Raw genomic sequence first — 7,555 nt, 5'->3', positions numbered from 1 at the left:
CACCTTAAGGCCCGTTCACACGATGCATTTTTCTCGAGGATCTAGTATCGCGAAATGGTTGCGCCGTCTGGACGAGTCCGAAAGGATGCGCGCATCTAAAAAAAGTTGCGCGCGCACCTCGCATCTGGAGCGAGCTTTTGCTGAAACTTTGCCGAGACCTGTCAATCACTCTGAAGGCGCCGCCAATGGCCGCTCAGAAACGCTCTCACGTGGCCTTTGAGGGGGGAGCGAGCTGTTTGAGAAGACCACGTCACTGCCGGTGTTGTAGCGGAGCCAAATTCGAAAAAAAAAAAAAAAAAGCCGAAACCACGAACGATGGATACTGCCGGCGCTTCCGCAAGCACGTCAAGCACCACTGAAGGAAAAGTGAGTATCATATTGGAAAAAAATCCAGCGATGGACGAAGACATTTAGCGGGAGTTGGCGAGATTAGAATAGTGCTCATAGCGTTGTTGTCGCGATGATACCGCTGGATAAGAGACCATCGAGTAAACTGAAACCAAGTTTGCTTTGTTTACAAGCGAACGTGAAACCATGTGCACTCTCTGAAACAGTTGGCACAGTAAACTCGGGGCAGACATGGGCGCCGAGAAGTAAACAGATTGGGCACGTAGCGTTTAATTCTATGAATACCATGTGCATTGATAGGAGATTTGGCAATGAATTGGCTGCGTACGGGCTCAGCGCCGGCACATATCCTGCACGTACAGGTTGCCGCCTCAATCGGCTTAGCGCACACGCGAGATCGCTCCAAGTAGTGCAGTATGTGAGAGAAAAAAATTAAAGCGGGTCCAAGGACTCCGAGCCGTCACCTGAGGCACCACCACCTCCATCATCGTCGACGGAGGGTGGGACTAGGGAGCCTTCATGTGCGCTTTGCTAGGGTGATGCCATCCTTTGTAATACCACTCGCCGACAAACCAGTAGCCATTTTGTTCCTCGGCGATAATCCGTGGGGCTTATAACCCTTTCGGAAACAAGCACCTTATCTCAGAAGTTCGGAGCAGCGTTGTGGAACCCACGGAGGGAGGATTAGCATTTTCCCCCTCGGATGGGATTACCGATGGACACAAAAGCCACTTCCCGGCGCACGGGGAAACAATGAGAGAAACAAAATGGCGGTGGAAGAGGGTGTGAAAAAGGGAAACAGGCAGTTGGCATCACTCTTTGCGAAGCGCACATGAAGGCACTCTAGGTGGGACAAGACAGGGGGTAATCCCATTCTCCCCCATTTCGCCCTAAAGCAAAACTGCTGGGCCGATTTGACTAAAGTTTATTCTCTCTCAATTGACTGCATAAGATGCGCAAAGCAGGTCCCGAGATAAATAGCGATCTGATTCGGAGCTCACTCAAAACGGTGCATCGATGTGTGTTGTTGTTGCACGTGAAGCGGTACGTGTGAACGAGCAGATTTCGCGAAACTTGAGTGTCGCGAAACTGTTGCGCGCCTAAAAGATGCATCGTGTGAACAGACCTTTAGTCAGCGAGGACAGTGGAGCCGCCGTGGAGTCGGGGAAGCGTGCCCGTCTCGCACCCCAAAGGCCCGGGTTCGATTTCCATCCAGACCGAAATGTACTAAAGTTTCTTTCCTAAGTCATTCAACTACTTTGCTTATAGGGACCTTCGTGAAAATTGTGACGCCAATCCGAGCATTTCTAACGTGGGGAGAAAGGAAGACGAAGTCGACCTATCCAAATCTTTCCACAGTGAGCTCCGACAAATCGCCCGATTTGCACAGTTTTTCCATCCAACAGGGGAATACCGACTTCATAATCGGAGAGAGGTTCACTCACGGCATCGATGGATACCTGATTTTTCGTGAGTTCATTATTTGTATTTTACTCCCACCTTTCGAATTATCACGCCATGGTGGTTGCCAAGCCTCGCGAGAAAACTTAGACCCGAATATGGAAGGTCTCACCGCTCCTGTCGACGGCGGCCACACACTGTCGGACACGCATCCCTCACCAATAACGGGCAAGCCACCCACCGTCTCCTCACATGCGCAAACCATTATGGCGCCAGACATTCACCGTCACGAGACAGCTACCGAAGAAGACAACTACACACTTGTTCAATACGGAAAGAAGGCCCGTACTACCCCCCTACGCTCAACGGAGCTTAAAACAGTCATAATCCGACCGCAAAGTGCCCATGAACCTTCTTCAATACAAACAACATCACATTGCGATCGCCGTAAGGCAAAACGCCCTCCTCACCCCACACGAAGCACAGGATCTGTTGGTGCACATCAAGCAACAAAACAATATAATAGTGATCAAGACCCCGAGCCCGATGGCGGCGGAGAAAATTGCGACCCTGTCTCAACTCCCACTTGGACAAACCGTATACACAGTCCAGGCGTATATCACCGCACCGGCCACCTCCTGCAAAGGTGTCATTCACGGAGTGGATCCCGGTACAACCTCTGAACACCTCATGCAGCACTTGGCCACTTTCGGACCCACCATACTTGCCGCCCGCATTATGGGCAAGACAGAAACAGCCATTATCACCTTTGAAGGAAGCACCGTACCCTGGAAAGTTCTTTATCACCGAGCTATATTCCGATGCTGGGCCCATCATCCGAAGGCACAGTTCTGCTCCCTATGCTTGATGTATGATCATCGCGCAGAAAACTGCCTCACCAGATCAACCACAATCAGATGTGCTGATTGCACAAAACAACTTAAGCAACAAGGAGAAGAACACCAATGCTTCCTTCTCTGCATCCACTGCGGAGGGGAGCATAGGACGAACGACCCCAATTGCCCAATCAAGAAGCAAAAGGATCAGAGACGGACAAAAGAATCCTATCTTCAACGTATCAGGCTGCGCAACAACACCATGATCCCGCAACATCAACAGCCTGCACGCGCAAGCGGAGCACACAACCAAGCACCCCGCCACATCAAGGCCCCAATTATGAGCACGCATTCCCAGCACTGGCACCACGAGGTCAGCCATCGCAGCCGTGGCAAGGGCAGCTACCACGACAGGACAAGCACATCACTTCCGCCACCATGAACAACGCAGCTCCACCACCACTGCCCGCATCGGCAGATGTGACAAACCGAAACCAAAGCACGACCGCCAGCAAGAACCAATTATCCTGCCTGGGCATAGGGAAAACCGCTCCACCCGGAAAGGCAGGTGAGCCAAGCAATCTAGCTCCACCCCAACAACCCGAAACCCCCAACTTCAACACCTCACCCGCACATCCTCCTCCCATTTACGCAGCCCTTCCATACCAACAGCACACAAAACAAGCCAATCCCCCCTGGTCAACACACACGATAGTATCGCGTCTGGACAAACCACATGCTATCGTAGCATGTTTTGACAAACTGGAACAGAAGCTAGACCACCTAACCAACAGTGTCGATAAACTCGCATCGACCTATGAACGCCACGAACTGCGACTAACCCTGCTAGAACAACGCGTAGACCGCATGCTCAAACGTCTTCTCCCCGACGAAGGCTGGAGCTCCGACACCATGGACTACACGCTCCAGTCACAAAAGAGACATATTCCCCAAGACCAAGAGGACACCGCGAGCACCCACTCAAAAAACGCAAGGGTAGATAGTTCATGCCTCAAATGAGTTCTGAGAACCTTCATGTTTGGCAGTGGAATTGCCGCGGAATCACCCACAAAAAAGCATTAATCACGCAATACCTCCTCAAATCAGAAATTCCTCCCCACGTCATACTTTTACAGGAAACGTACAAAGCGCAAAACCTCCCCAAATACAAAGCAACACACTCGGCACACAACGAGCATGACCAACCATTATTATCAACTTACGTGAAACGTGGCATTAGACAAGAAACAGCACCGGACAACATAAAAAATTCACCTTAATAACGACAATATATCCAGACAACTCACAACGCCCCATAAAGCTTTACAACGTCTACAATCCACCCAAATCTTAGCATGACCTGAAACTCATCTTTAAGCAGGCCAAAGACGATGAAGGGACACACGACATCTATATCATGGGAGACTTCAATGCACTCAACACTTCATGGGGATACAAGGCAAACACCAAAACGGGCAGGCTACTAAAAGAAAACATACATGGCTTTCAGTACACTGTCCTCAACACGCCGGGGGAACGACCCGCACGGGGACACGCGCGCAGGTTTCCACAACACCGGACCTCGCACTGCACAAAGGGCGATACGCCACTACGTGGGAGAACAGCCACGAGAACCTAACTAGCGATCACGACATACTACACATCACGATCCAAATCACGCTAAGAAAGCGCCGCACAAAGGTCGCCTTCACAGACTGGAACAAATTTCGCAAGCTGAGGCAGAGCACAACAGACAGCGAACACAACACCTTAAACACGTGGACCAAAAGCCTAATAGAAACTAAAGAACAAGCCACTAGCCCGCAAACAACTTCGGCGCCTGCAGAGAGGCCCACATCTCCTACGTCTTTGGAAAAAACGAAAAAGGCTTCTTAAAATCTTAGCTAAGCAACCACACAATGATCACCTCCGTAAACAAAAATAAAAAACATAAGCATAGAGGCGATTATTCACGCCCAGACGCTAGAAATGACAGAGTGGAATGACACTTGTGACAGAATTCAAAATACTCTACACAGCAAACAAACCTGGCACCTTCTGCGCGCCCTGCTCGGCAGGAAGAAAGACGTGATCCCCACCATAGAGAAACCCGTGAGCACAATAGGCATCAACAAAACCTTCGAGGAACTACAAAATCTCTACATTCCAACGACACACCAGTCACTTTACAAAAACCTACACGGGCCCCGCTAACAAATACACCCTGGCCGAGCTCAACGGTGCACTAACCCAAAACAATCGCAAGACCACGCCGGGCCCCGACGGCATCACTTACACCCTGCTGCGCAACCTTCCTGACAGAGACAAGGAGACAATTCTAGACCAAATCAACCAACATTGGAACGCAGGCACACTTCTGGACGAATGGAAAACATCACACATTACCATTATTCCGAAACCGAGAAAAACAGCCACACTCAGCAATCTCAGACCAATATCCTTAACATCTTGCGTGGGAAAAACTATGGAACGGCTTGTACTAAACAGATTAGAAGAACACCTGGAGGACACTAGACACTTCCCGCATCAACTCATAGAGTATCGTAAATACATATCCACACAGGACCTCTTTCTAATACTACAAAATACACTTCTAATATCCAAGACAGCACAGACACAAGCACTCCTCGCACTTGACGTGAAAAAAGCTTTTGATAACATTACTTATGATCACATACTCGAATCAGTCCTCGACACCGGCAGCGGCACCAACATGTACAACTACATACGCAGTTTCCTACAAGGCCGGATAGCGCACTTTAGAGCCGCAGGTGCACTCTCCTCACCCGTTGACGTAAACCGAGGCAAACCCAAGAGATCAATTATATCCCCCACTCTCTTTAATCTCTGCATGGCCACACTATCCAGGCAGCTGTCCACAATCTCAATCCTTCACCACACATTATACGCCGACGATATTACCCTTTGGTGCGAAACCGGATCTCCGGGAGAAGTCAAAACTAGCCTTCAAAAAGGCGTAAATACCATAGTAGCATACCTACACGAAGCTGGGCTACAACTATCGGCCGAAAAATCGGAATTACTCCTCATGAATCGAACACAGTACCAAAAGAACGCCAACGAACGAGTGCAAATTAGCATATCAGGCAAGCTCATACCGAAGGTGACATCCTGCAGAGTACTTGGATTCACCATACACCACAACAACAATGCTAACCCAAACACATTACAGTTTTAAAAAGACTGCCGAAATCTCACGCACTTAATCAGACGCATCATCAACAAAAAAAACGGACTCGGAGAAGAACAGGCGAAGCAACTCGTCACCGCACTCGTACAGAGCAAGCTCCTATACACTGAACCATACCTCAACCTCACGCAAACACAAACACGAAAACTTGAATTCGCACTCAACACCCTATACAAAGCGGCCCTGGGACTCCCTATATACACCTCAAACCAACGGCTTGTAGACACGGGCCTCTTTCACAGCCTTGCCGAACTGAGACAACAGCACAGAGATAAGCATGCAGATAGCGCGCCTCTCCCACACGGTGCAGGGACGCGACATCCTCCAAAGATCAGGAATCAGCCCTATCTGGCTTGCATCAATCAGCCAAGGCCTTCCCCTCCCCCGTAAAATCGCATTTCCCAACATACCCAAAAATATGACGCGACACCTCCATGAAGGGCGACGTCAAGCACAAGCTGCTAAACACCGCAGAGACGAAACATGTAAAACAATATACACGGACGCAACACGTTCACACACTGGACCATTCGCCTGCGCAATCTATACACCTGGACAGACAGCACCCATCATACACATAGAAGGGCCCTTTGACAACCCCCCCAAACATAACCACGCTGGAAATGTACGCGATTATATATGCCATACACGAAGCTTCTCTGTTCACTGAACACAATAACGCCAACATTAACCTCGACACCGACTCAGCCCAGGCACTTCGCAACATGCAACACAGGTTATTGGAGCCACATTTACATGATATGCTCATGGACGCCTACACCCGCAACAACAACATCAGAGTCACCCTGCGCTGGATACCTAGCCACACGGGTATTGAGGGAAATGAGTTGGCACATAAACTTGCCCGCGATATCAACTTCCGGGCTCCCTCAATCTCCTGGCCATACCCAACGTCAGCGGACGACACCGCAACTTACAAAAAGCAAAGTGCTGAACACTACAAAAAGATTAGGGAAAACCGTACCACCCTTCCCAAACCACACCCCTCACTCAGCACCGAACAAGCACACATTCTCCGCAAAGTACAAACCAACACTCTCCTCACCCCGCTAATGCTCTACAACTTCAGGTGGCAGGGGACAGCTCACTGTCCCAACTGCCCCGAGGTCAGGGCTGACACAGAGCACATACTCTACGCCTGTAACACTGCGCTCAACTCTCCCTACTTCCCGTACTCCTGAAATGCTTGGCTCCTGGAATGCTTGGCTGAGCTCGAACTCGGCGGACCTCCAATGGGCCCTGGCGGAGCAAGCGCTCCTTTTCACAAGGCCGTAGTTTTTGCCTTTTAATAAAGTTGTCCTCCTCTAGCGTGGTTCTACTCTTTGCGACGTAGGCCATTTTTGGTACCATCGCTCTGTCATGCCGCCGACGCCGCCGCCGAATTTTCGCGTAGTGGGGCAAGTAATCTTTTCGCATTAAGAAGTCTTCTGACCAGGCCATCAGCCCCTTTTTTACAGCATTCAACGGTGTGCAGGACATGTCACCATAAAAAGCGAGTAAAATAATCAAGTCGACACTAGCTAAGCATTGTATAGTAACAATAATTGATATCAACGTCATCAAAAGTTTCCAATAGAAATAATTCACATCGACGTCGTTGAGATCACATTCATCATCACACAATATATATATATATATATATATATATATATATATATATATATATATATATATATATATATATATATATATATATATATATATATATATATATATA

General features: G+C 49.0%; 1 pseudogene; it reads left to right on the top strand.

Annotated features, from left to right (window-relative positions):
- The first annotated feature begins 5,319 nt into the window (after positions 1–5,319).
- LOC120845253 lies at positions 5,320–6,772 on the top strand (annotated as a pseudogene).
- Positions 6,773–7,555: the final 783 nt, after the last annotated feature.

Source organism: Ixodes scapularis, unplaced genomic scaffold, assembly GCF_016920785.2.
Source record: "Ixodes scapularis isolate PalLabHiFi unplaced genomic scaffold, ASM1692078v2 PGA_scaffold4__175_contigs__length_147842914, whole genome shotgun sequence".
NCBI classification, from domain to species: domain Eukaryota; kingdom Metazoa; phylum Arthropoda; class Arachnida; order Ixodida; family Ixodidae; genus Ixodes; species Ixodes scapularis.
Note: the sequence above shows the minus strand (reverse complement) of the source record. Positions and strands in the feature narration are given on the sequence as shown.